Raw genomic sequence first — 12,339 nt, forward strand, 5'->3', positions numbered from 1 at the left:
GGGCGTGACAGTACCCCCCCCCCCCCCAAAGGTGCGTACTCCCGGCCGCACACCTAAATCCATAGGGGAGGGTCTGGGTGGGCGTCTGTCCACTGTGGCGGCTCTGGCGCGGGACCTGGACCCCACTCCACCATAGTCTTTGTCCGCTTTAGTCTCTTCCTAGGAACGGCGACCCTCGCCGCCGACCTAGGATTGGCAACCCTACTAAAGGGCCCCAATCCACTAAACAAACTCCTCTGGACTGAGGGGCAGCTCCGGACTAAGGGGTAGCTCAGGACTGAGGGGTAGCCCAGGACTGAGGGGTAGCCCAGGACTGAGAGGTAGCTCAGGACTGAGAGGTAGCTCAGGACTGAGAGAAAGCTCAGGCTGGTTGACGGCCCTGACAGCTTCTGGCTGACTGACGGCTCTGGCAGCTCCTGGCTGACTGGCGGCTCTGGCGGATCCTGGCTGAATGGCGACTCTGGCGCATCCTGGCTGACTGGCGGCTCCTGGCTGACTGGCGGCTCTGGCGGCTCCTTGCAGACTGGCGGCTCTGGCGGCTCCTTGCAGACTGGCGGCTCTGGCGGCTCCTTGCAGACTGGCGGCTCCTTGCAGACTGGCGGCTCTGGCGGCTCCTTGCAGACTGGCGGCTCTGGCGGCTCCTTGCAGACTGGCGGCTCTGGCGGCTCCTTGCAGACTGGCGGCTCAGGACAGACGGGAGACTCTAGCAGCTCTGGACAGATGAGAGACTCTGGCAGCTCTGGACAGGCGGGAGACTCTAGCAGCTCTGGGCAGCCGGGAGAAGCTAGCAGCTCTGCACATGCGAGTCGCACTGTAGGCCTGGTACGTGGTGCCGGCACTGGTGGTACTGGGCCGAGGACACGCACCTCAGGGCGAGTGCGGGGAGGAGTAACAGGGAGTACTGGGCTCTGGACACGCACAGGAAGCCTGGTGCGGGGGGCTGCCACCGGAGGGCTGGTGCGTGTAGGTGGCACTGGATAGACCTGGCTTCGCCATACTCCCTGTCTGCCACCCCCAAGAGATTTTTGGGGCTGACTCTCGGGCTTCCTACCACGCCGCTGTGCTCGTTTCTCCAACTCCATTCTCCTGTAACCCTCCTCGCACTGCTCCAGCGAATCCCAGGCGGGCTCCGGCACTCTCCCTGGGTAGACTGCCCACCTGTCTATCTCTTCCCAAGTTGTATAGTCCAGATTCTGCTCCCATGTCCAGAAATCCTAACATCGCTGCCTCTCCTGCTCCTGCCTGTTACCACGCTGCTTGGTCCTGTTGTGGTGGGTGTTTCTGTAACGGTTTTCTTCCGTTGAAGGAGAGGAGGACCAAAATGCAGCATGGTTAGAGTTCAACATGTTTAATAAAGACCATACACGAGAACACTACAAAATAAAACAAATGTGAAAACCGAAACAGTCCTATCTTGTGCAATGACACAAAGACAGAAGGTAATCACCCACAAAATACACACAAAATATGGCTGCCTAAATATGGTTCCCAATCAGAGATAACGATAGACAGCTGCCTCTAATTGAGAACCAATCTAGGCAACCATAGACCTACAAACTACCTAGAAAGGACACAGCCCCATAAACACACAACAAAAACCTAGACCAGACAAACACATAAATCCCCCATGTCACACCCTGACCTAACCAAAATAATAAAGAAAACAAACATAAATAAGGCCAGGGCGTGACGCCAATACTAATAATAATATGCATATATTAGCAACTGAGACTGAGGAGCTGGTCGTTTACAATGGGTACTTTTTCATCCAAGCTACTCAATACCTTCCCTGCAGCCATAAAAAGTTAATCCATTTTGCCACAACTTTGGAAGTATGCTTGGGGTCATTGTCCATTTGGAAGACCCATTTGTGACCAAGCTTTAACTTCCTGACTGATGTCTTGAGATGTTGCTTCAATATATCCACATAATTGTTTTTCCTCATGATGCCATCTATTTTGTGAAGTGCACCTGTCCCTCCTGCAGCAAAGAACACCCACAAAATGATGCTGCCACCCCCATGCTTCACGGTTGGGATGGTGTTCTTAGACTTGCAAGCCTCCCCCCTTTTCCTCCAAACATAACAATGGTCATTATGGCCAAACAGTTCTATTTTTGTTTCATCAGACCAGAGGACATTTCTCCAAAAAGTACAATCTTTGTCCACATTTTGTCCACTGGTTTTTTTAATGGCGATTTTGGAGCAGTGGCTTCATCCTTGCTGGCCGGCCTTTCAGGTTATGTCGATATAGGACTCGTTTTAGTGTGGAAATAGATACTTTGTACCTGTTTCCCCCAGCATCTTCACAAGGTCCTTTGCTGTTGTTCTGGGATTGATTTGCACTTTTCGCACCAAAGTACATTCAAATAAAATCTAATAAAATCGAATCAAATAAAATAAAATGTATTTATATAGCCCTTCGTACATCAGCTGATATCTCAAAGTGCTGTACAGAAACCCAGCCTAAAACCCCAAACAGCAAGCAATGCAGGTGTAGAAGCACGGTGGCTAGGAAAAACTCCCTAGAAAGGCCAAAACCCAGGAAGAAACCTAGAGAGGAACCAGGCTATGTGGGGTGGCCAGTCCTCTTCTGGCTGTGCCGGGTGGAGATTATAACAGAACATGGCCAAGATGTTAAAATGTTCATAAATGACCAGCATGGTCGAATAATAATAAGGCAGAACAGTTGAAACTGGAGCAGCAGCACGGCCAGGTGGACTGGGGACAACAAGGAGTCATCATGTAAGGTAGTCCTGGTGCACAGTCCTAGGGCTCAGGTCCTCCGAGAGAGAGAAAGAAAGAGAGAATTAGAGAGAGCATATGTGGGGTGGCCAGTCCTCTTCTGGCTGTGCCGGGTGGAGATTATAACAGAACATGGCCAAGATGTTCAAATGTTCATAAATGACCAGCATGGTCGAATAATAATAAGGCAGAACAGTTGAAACTGGAGCAGCAGCACGGCCAGGTGGACTGGGGACAGCAAGGAGTCATCATGTCAGGTAGTCCTGGGGCATGGTCCTAGGGCTCAGGTCCTCCGAGAGAGAGAAAGAAAGAGAGAAGGAGAGAATTAGAGAACGCACACTTCGATTCACACAGGACACCGAATAGGACAGGAGAAGTACTCCAGATATAACAAACTGACCCTAGCCCCCCGACACATAAACTACTGCAGCATAAATACGGGAGGCTGAGACAGGAGGGGTCATCTCTAGGAGACAGAACGCGTCTCCTTCCTGTGCGGTATGATGACTGCGTGGTCCCATGGTGTTTATACTTACATACTATTTTTTGTACAGATGAACGTGGTACCTTCAGGAATTTGTAAATTGCTCCCAAGGATGAACCAGACTTGTGGAGGTCTACAATTTTTTTCTGAGGTCTGTTTTATTTTGATTTTCTCATAATGTCAAGCAAAGAGGCACTGAGTTTGAAGGTATGTCTATAAATACATCCACAGGTACACCTCTAATTGACTCAAATGATGTCAATTAGCCTATCAAAAGCTTCTAAAGCCATGACATAATTTTCTGGAATTTTCCAAGCTGTTTAACCTCTCTAGGGTAGGTGAGATGCTAATGTCCCACCAGGCCAACATCCGGTGAAACTGCAGAGCTCTAACATTCTAAATACACCATTTGTTATAGTAAACATTCTTGTAAATACATGTACAGTATCTTACATAATTTCAAAGATGAACTTCTTATTAATCCAGCCCCTGTGTTAGATTTCAAAAAGGCTTTACTGCGAAAGCAAATGCGATTTTCTGAGGACAGCTCCCCGCACACACAAGTATTATTAGCATTTTCCAACCAAGCATTAGCATCACGCAAGTCAGAAATTACAATAAAATAAATCGCTTTGAAGATCTTCCTCTGGTGGCAATGCCAAGTGTCCTAACTACACAGTGAATGTTCCTTTTGTTTGATAACATCCATTTTCATAGCCTAACACGAAACCTTTGTAAACCGCTTGCGTCGTGATTTCCGTCTCATTCAACTCTGGACAAAGCGTTCGTGGTAATTACACACACTAAACAAACGTCTATCCAGTCATGGTTGGTTTCATTGCAATCCTCTGGTTGTTACTAACACAACCATATGTGATGGTTCTTTTCCTGGGACGTATTGACCGAAACAAACCGATTTGAAGACACCAATCAATGACCTATTGCTCATCAATGGTAGGACCGGTCTATCGTTGATTGACTGTATTTTGGCCCAATGACCACTGATAATCTTGAAATCTAGCTTGGTAAATAGCCAATGAGCTGAGGTAAACGGCAATATGTAATGGTTATACGTTCGAAGACCAGGCTTTGTCGTAAACTCTGGCGTAAAAGAGGTTCATTCGCCATTGCAAATCCTACTTGACGGAGCCACAAGTGTTACGCATAGCAGTACATAGTCAATAGCATTTTCAGCAAGTTTATATATTTAAATTATGGTGAATAAATCAGGAAAAGCTAAAACAAAGTGTACAGATTTAACCCCAATTATAGAGGAAATTGGTAGAGAAAGCGAGACCGAGTAAATAGTTACCCTTGTTATTTTTTTAAATAGAAAAAATATATATATATATTTTCTGGTGTGTGTTAGAATAGTATTTATGTATTTTGTATATAGTTATTTCCTTCAAAATGTATCACTTTACCAATTTGGCCACTTGGGTACATTTGGTTACATTTGTGTGGGACACCTGGGTGACTTCATGCTCAATGTCATGTAGCTCGCTCATTGTTTAAGTTATCTGTCTAAAACTTTGCTCAACTATTGTTGCCATCTTATGTCCTTCATTAAAATAATCCCCAGCATCCTATCTGTATGTTTGGCTGTTCTTGGTCATTTGAAAGATGATGCTGCAACATTTCCTTGTATTTTCCACTACCATATCTATTGTGTTATATTCTCCTACATTCAATTCACATTTCCACAAAATCCAGAGTGTTTCCTTTCAAATAATACCAAGAATATGCATATCCTTGCTTCTGGGCCTGAGCTACAGGCAGTTAGATTAGGGTATGTCTTCAGGCGGAAATTGAGAAGAAGGGGGGATACCCCAAATAAGTTAAAGGCACAGCCAACTTAGTTTATATAAACTTCTGACCCACTGGAATTGTGATACAGATCAGTGAAAAACTCTGTCTGTAAACATTTGTTGGAAAAATGACTTGTGTCATGCACAAAGTAGATGTCCTAAACGACTTGCCAAACTATAGTTTGTGAACAATACATTTGTGGAGTGGTTAAAAAATGAGTTTTAATGACTCCAACCTAAGTGTATGTTATTAACTTCCGACTTCAACTGTAGATATCATACAAGTCACCATTTAATAATTTCCTCATATCAGTCTCATGTTGAACATCTTTGACTTCGTAAATCTGTACAAACCCGAGTCGTACTAATCATTCTGTTCCACACAAATTGAGTTAATGATTTATTTACTAACAAGCTAAATGACAACATAAGACACACACACACAGTATAGGTTATTGATTGGAAACTTAAAACAGCAACAACAAGTCCCCTAGATGACCAACACGATATGATGACACTTGTTACGCAAGATTGAGATTTAAAGAGAGAGAGAGAGAGAGAGAGAGAGAGAGAGAGAGAGAGAGAGAGAAGTAAGACCTGGATGCATTTGTAAACTACGCTTACAGTAGCCCTAATACCTTGCCCCGAACTGCCGTTCCTTTGGATAAGAAGTAATGTAATGATATATTTACATGTTGAAGGTCTTCCTTGTTCATCTCTGTTGGGCCCTCTTCGGATGGTCTTGTCTTACGTTCTCAGGTGTAGTCTCTGATTGTCCACAAGAGGTCACAATGTCCTTAGTTGTAGTCTGTTTACTTGCACTCATTCTGGAAGAGTGTTCTCCTGAGGATGGCTAATCAGCCGTGTCGATGATCCCAGAGTGGTGATGAAAGCAGTGTAGGACATGATGATTTGAAGAGAATAACTGGATGGTCCTATTTAAGTTCACCTTCTGTGGTACAGTACTTAGATTCAGCTACTCAACCATAGCATTGATTGTTAAGTAAAAAGTTATTTTGTCCTTTTCAACCTCGTGTTGCGTTTTCGGGATCACGACCATCTTAGCCCACGCTGCAGCTGTGGTCCATTTTAGTCTGATATGTTGATTCTTAACTCAAATGTTTTATACTCTCGGGTCAAAAGGGGGCGTTTACGTCATTTATTGCTGACACGCTCTCACAATTTACTATGATCTCGTTAGAGAACTAAAATCACAATCGTCACAAAAATATTATCTTTATCCTGGATATTTTCCACACAATGTAAAGCATGTAAACATGATATACATTGCACAGTATGAAAACTTTTCAAGTTACAATGTTTTCGTTATAACGTCTTCAGGCAAATTTTAATGACACCACAAAATAGACATTAATTTTCCATATTCCATATCTCATCATTCCCAAAATTCGGATGTTGAAATATATTGTCCCCGTGTCCACGGTTAGATGTTGTAGTTTTGGGCGGTAATTTGGGAATGATGGGCGGTAATTCTTCATATGACGCAAAGACAATCCGATCACTCAAACTAGGCCCCAAAATGAATCCTCTGCTGCCTATGGTTTACGATCAACATGAGGTGTCATAAAACCCCCACATCCATCCCTCTCCCCCTCTGCGGGAGAGAGAGAGCTCTGTTGAGCTGATCCATAGGAACCTGATCTTTTGGATCCTCACAGGAGAGTCATATTTTACATGTTTTCTACATTTCTACAAACCTGTTTTTGCATTGTTATAATGGGGTATTGTGTGTAGATTGATGAGGGAAAAACATATTTAATCAACTTTAGAATATTGTTGTAACCTAACAAAATTTGGAAAAAGTCAAGGGGTCTGAATACTTTCTAAAGGCACTGTATTTAACCCCTTATTTTTGTTGGCACAACACTACCTGCATACTTCAATTATTTTTTGTATAGGTTACCTTCAGACAAGTCCCATGACACTTGTGGGGGTCGTAAAACAAAACGTCTACCCTTTCCATAGAGTGGTCATAATAGTTTTTAGGCCAAACCTGTCGAACTCTACAGATGTTCCACTATAGCTCGGCCACCTTCCAACACAGATACGGAAGGTCGACATAGGCGGATGTGGTTGATTGAGACGCAGCCCATGCAAAAAAACGGATATCTCTAGCTTAAACTGACAAATTTGATGGGGATTAAAGAAAATTATGTTACTTAGATTCATGCACGGGTACTCTTAGCGATTAAAGTTGGATGACAAATGCCATTTAAAATCCACAAAAGAAGAAGAATGAACGAGAAGAGATTAATCAAAGAAAACTAACTAAAAACTAACTAGGTTTCCCCCTTTATCTGTGGATTAATTGTTGGAGCAGCGTACACACGATTTAATGTGACTCAAAATTGTTCAAAATTCTACAAAGATCCAGCAAAAAAGGAATATATACATTTCAGGTAAAATAACCCAATGTTTATCTCCCAAGACATATTAGTTTGCAACACCAAGCTAGCTAAAAGTTCATGAATGTTTCATATGTGTTTCGACCTCTGCCCAAATGAATATAGTTGGTTCACAGTTGTTTTTTGTATTTTAACCTGGGTGTCATGATGGTGCATGTTCATCATGTAACACCAGGGACTGGGAGAGGAATTCACCTTTCAGCAGGACAATAACCTTCAACACAAGGCCAAATGCTCTCTTGAGTTGCTTACCAAGAAGCCATTGAATGTTTTTGAGTACAGTTCTGACTTAAATCTTCTTGAAAATCTATGGCAAGACTTGAGAATTGCTGTCTAGCCATGATCCCCAACATCTTGACAGAGCTTGAAGATTTTTTTAAAGAATAATGGGTAAATATGGTGCAATCCAGGTGTGCAAAGCTCTTGTAGACTTACCCAAAAAGACTCACAGCTGTAACCGATGCCAAAGTTGTTTCGAACATGTATTAACTCAGGGAGCTGAATACTTATGCAACAACTATATTTTAGTTACTTGTATTCATCTTTAAGTTAAATGTATTCTTCTTACACTTTGCCATTAGAGTATTGTGTGTAGATTGTTGAATAAAGGAGACAATTAAATCCGTTTTAATCCCACTTTGTAACACAATAAAAATGTAAAATCCAAAGGGTCTCAATACTTTTGCCAGGTACTGTATTTCATCCACAATTAATTTCCCTTTAAATATCTTTAAATGGTTTTGTTTCTGAATTTGTGCCTTGTATGTCAGTTGTTGTTGAATTGCAGAATCCACTGAACTTAATCTAACACATCGATATCAATGATTTAAAAGAGGGTTGACCACCATGTCTGCCTTAAAAAACCTGCTCATTATGCATGAATTATAATATGGGTTCTAAAAGCCACAAACTTCCTCTCTTCACCTCCAGTACTGGTCTAGCACGTGGGAATGTGTGAAACTTACTCCTCAGCCTTAAGTCTCTCTTAAACTGAACTTAAGTCTCCAGCTTGCGTCGCCTCTTCTACTGTAGCTTTTGAGGTGGTGTGATCGACTAAGACACCTGAGGAGGGTGGTTGTGTGTGTTTGCGAGGCAGAGGTCCCGAGTTCACGCCAGGTATGGCCTGAATCAGGAGGAAGTATTACTCGCTAAGCAAGCAGCATTTTGTCCTTTACACTGGTACCCACTGCAGCTTGGATGCAGCGCCTCTGTGTATGTGTGTGTGTGTGTGTGTGTGCTTATATTTGTCCTGTTTCATGTGTTTTTTGCATATCCTAACTCCCCCTAAGACACCCTTGGAGAGTGGGCGGTGTGCATGCGGCATGGGTGCGTGTCAGAAGATGGATGTGGATGGAGATATAGAGGAGGTGCAGTCGTGGGTCGAACAAGATAAAACATGTTATTATGACATGCCATCCTCACGCTGTAAATATCAACAGGGTGGTAACATGTTATTTCCTTCTTAGAAGGAGTGTGCCAATAAAGGGGGTGAAATGGTGAGGGTTTAGGGAATAGCATGGAGCAACTGGAGGTCAAATGTTGCTTTCTTCTGGAAAAGTCTGTTTCAATTTATTCCGACTTGCGATGAGCACATCTTGGTGCTTGTGCAGCACCGATTTTTCGATTCAGTGAAATGATTGGTTATACCAGCATTGTTCACTCTCATCCCAGCCAGCCAGCCCCTAAAGGGTGGAACAGTGTCAACACCCCAGCAAAGACAGACAACCTGGGGCATGCCACTACTTGGGACATCCTCTATCCTGGACATTGTCTCTGTGGATTGTATACACAATAACTTTTAAATGTATTAGCTAGCTCTGTTGTGCACGTGCTCCCACTCTCCCTTCCCTCTCGTGCAGTAAATGAATTGTTGATGTGCGTTGTGCGTACTGTCAAATGGAATATTGCGTATGCCAAGTAGACAATAGAGTGATATTAAGCTCTCGCTACAATAACTTCTATGAAAAATGTAATGTATGTCATTAATTTCCTTTATTTTGCTATACTGTTGTTTTTTGTGTTTGGGTTCCTTTATGTTTGTTATTTGAAATGTGCATATAATAGTAATGACAAATTGGGCCTGTTGTAATTCACAACCACACATAAAACATAAGTTCCCTCAGGATAAACTTAGTGCAGCCATACATTTGCTTTACAACAATGTCCTGCTGAGTCGCGCTTGTGATCTATAAAGGGCAATAAAACACAGTTCTTTAAAAGCATAATACAACCCACAGATGTAGAAACCCACAAAAAGCTCTTCCCGCTGCCAACCGAGATAAACAACGTGTCTTGATTAAACGTGTCACAACCATGTGTATCTGTGGTTTAAGTGGGAGACAGAGAGAATAAGAGAAAATGAGGTTTCTCTAGGACTGGTCTGTACGCCGGTTGACGTTTATTGTCACGAGTCTTGCCCTGGAGGCAGACCTGAGCGGTTTCTGCCAGCTGCAAAGTCAAAATTGGCTATATCATAAAAGTTCATGAAAACTAAAATTCGCTTTTTGGTCTTAATTTAAGGCTAGGGTTAGACATTAGGGTTAGCATAGTCTCAAATTGCAATACTTTCAAAATCGTGTTGCAATTTCACGGGATGTTGCCAACCGGTGTCCCCCTAGTCTTATTAATTAACCTTTATTTAACCAGGAAAAGCCCATTGAGACCCAAAGTCTCTTTTTCAAGGGAGACCTGGCAGCAACAATCAATACATTACATAATAAACGTATATTTGTACATAATGTTGCAGCTACCATCTCTTATGACAGAAAATAACTTCTAGACATCAGGACTGAGATTACTCATCATGGACTAGCAGAATCCTTTTTCTTCTTTCACAACTCTGACGAGCCCGAGGCGGAGGATATATGGCCCCCTCGGGAACAGGCCCTGACCCCAGTGATCTGCGTGAGGAGGAGGTGGAGAAAGAGAGCCCGGAGGGCGGGCTGCCTTCTGAGGAGTAGGCGGCGATCGAATAAATCCCCACTCCCCTCAATTCTGCTCGCAAACATGCAATCTTTGGACAATAAAATTGACGAGTTATTGGGAAGATTAAACAACCAACGGGGCATTAAAAACTGTAACATCTTATGCTTCACGGAGTTGTGGCTGAACGACGACAATATCAACATACAGCTGGCTGGTTATACGATGTACCGGCAGGATAGAACAGCGGCATCTGGTAAGACGAGGGGCGGTGGTATATGTATTTTTTGTAAACAACAGCTGGTGCACGATATTTAAGGATGTCTCGAGCCATTGCTCGCCTGAGGTAGAGTTTCTCATGATAGATTGCAGACCACATTACATACCAAGAGAGTTCTCATCTATATTCTTTGTAGCTGTTTACATACCACCACAGTCAGAGGCTGGCACCAAGATAGCATTGAATGAGCTGTATTCCGCCATAAGCAAACAAGAAAACGCTCTCCCAGAGGCGGCGCTCCTAGTAGCCGGGGACTTGAATGCAGGGAAACTTAAATCCGTTTGACATATTTTCTATCAACATGTTAAATGTCCAACCAGAGGGAAAATAACTCTGGACCACCTATACTCCACACACAGATGCATACAAAGCTCTCCCTCGACCGCCGTTTGGAAAATATGACCATAATTCTTTCCTCCTGATTCCAGCATACAAGCAAAAATTAAAGCAGGAAGCACCAGTGACTATATCAATAAAAAAGTGGTCAGATGAAGCAGATGCTAAGCTACAGGACTGTTTTGGTAGCACAGACTGGAACATGTACTGGAAATACTCCAATGGCATTGAGGAATACACCACATCTGTCATTGGATTCATCAATAAGTGCATTGATGACGTCATTCCCACAGTGACCGTACGTACATACAGTTGAAATCGGAAGTTTACATACACTTAGGTTGGAATCATTAAAACTTGTTTTTCAAGCACTCCACAAATTTCTTGTTAACAAACCATAGTTTTGGCAAGTTGGTTAGGACATCTAATTTGTGCAACACACAAGCAATTTTTCCAAAAATTGTTTACAGACAGATTATTTAACTTATAATTCACTGTATCACAATTCCAGTGGGTCAGAAGTGTACATACACTAAGTCGACTGTGCATTTAAACAGCTTGGAATATTCCAGAAAAGGATGTCATGGCTTTAGAAGCTTCTGATTGGCTAATTGACATCATTTGAGTCAATTGGAGGTGTACCTGTGGATGCATTTCAAGGCCTACCTTCAAACAACATAGGACAATTAAAAGAAATCAGCCAAGACCTCAGAAAAAAAGTTCATCCTTGGGAGCAATTTCCAAATGCCTGAAGGTACCACGTTCATCTATACAAACAATAGTACGTAAGTTTAAATACCATGGGACCACGCAGCCATCATACCGCTCAGGAAGGAGACGCGTTCTATCTCCTAGAGATGAACAGAATTTGTTGCGAAAAGTGCAAATGAATCCCAGAACAACATCAAGGACCTTGTGAAGATGCAGTAGGAAATAGGTACAAAGTATCTATTTCCACAGTAAAACGAGTCCTATATCGACATAACCTGACAGGCCGGGCAGCAAGGAAGAAGCCACTGCTCAAAACCACCATTAAAAAGCCAGACTATGGTTTGCAACTGCACGTGGGGACAAAGATCGTACTTTTTGGAGAAATGTTCTCTGGTCTGATGAAACAAACATAGAACTGTTTGGCCATAATGACCATCGTTATGTTTGGAGGAAAAAGGGAGAGGCTTGCAAGCCGAAGAACACCATCCCACCCATGAAGCACGGGGGTGGCAGCATCAATTTGTTGGGATGTTGGTTTGCAGGAGGGACTGGTGCACTTCACAAAATAGATGGCATCATTTATGTATCCAATTATACGTGGATATATTGAAGCAACATCAAGACATCAG

Source organism: Oncorhynchus nerka, linkage group LG10, assembly GCF_034236695.1.
Source record: "Oncorhynchus nerka isolate Pitt River linkage group LG10, Oner_Uvic_2.0, whole genome shotgun sequence".
In the NCBI taxonomy this organism is placed as follows: Eukaryota; Metazoa; Chordata; class Actinopteri; order Salmoniformes; family Salmonidae; genus Oncorhynchus; species Oncorhynchus nerka.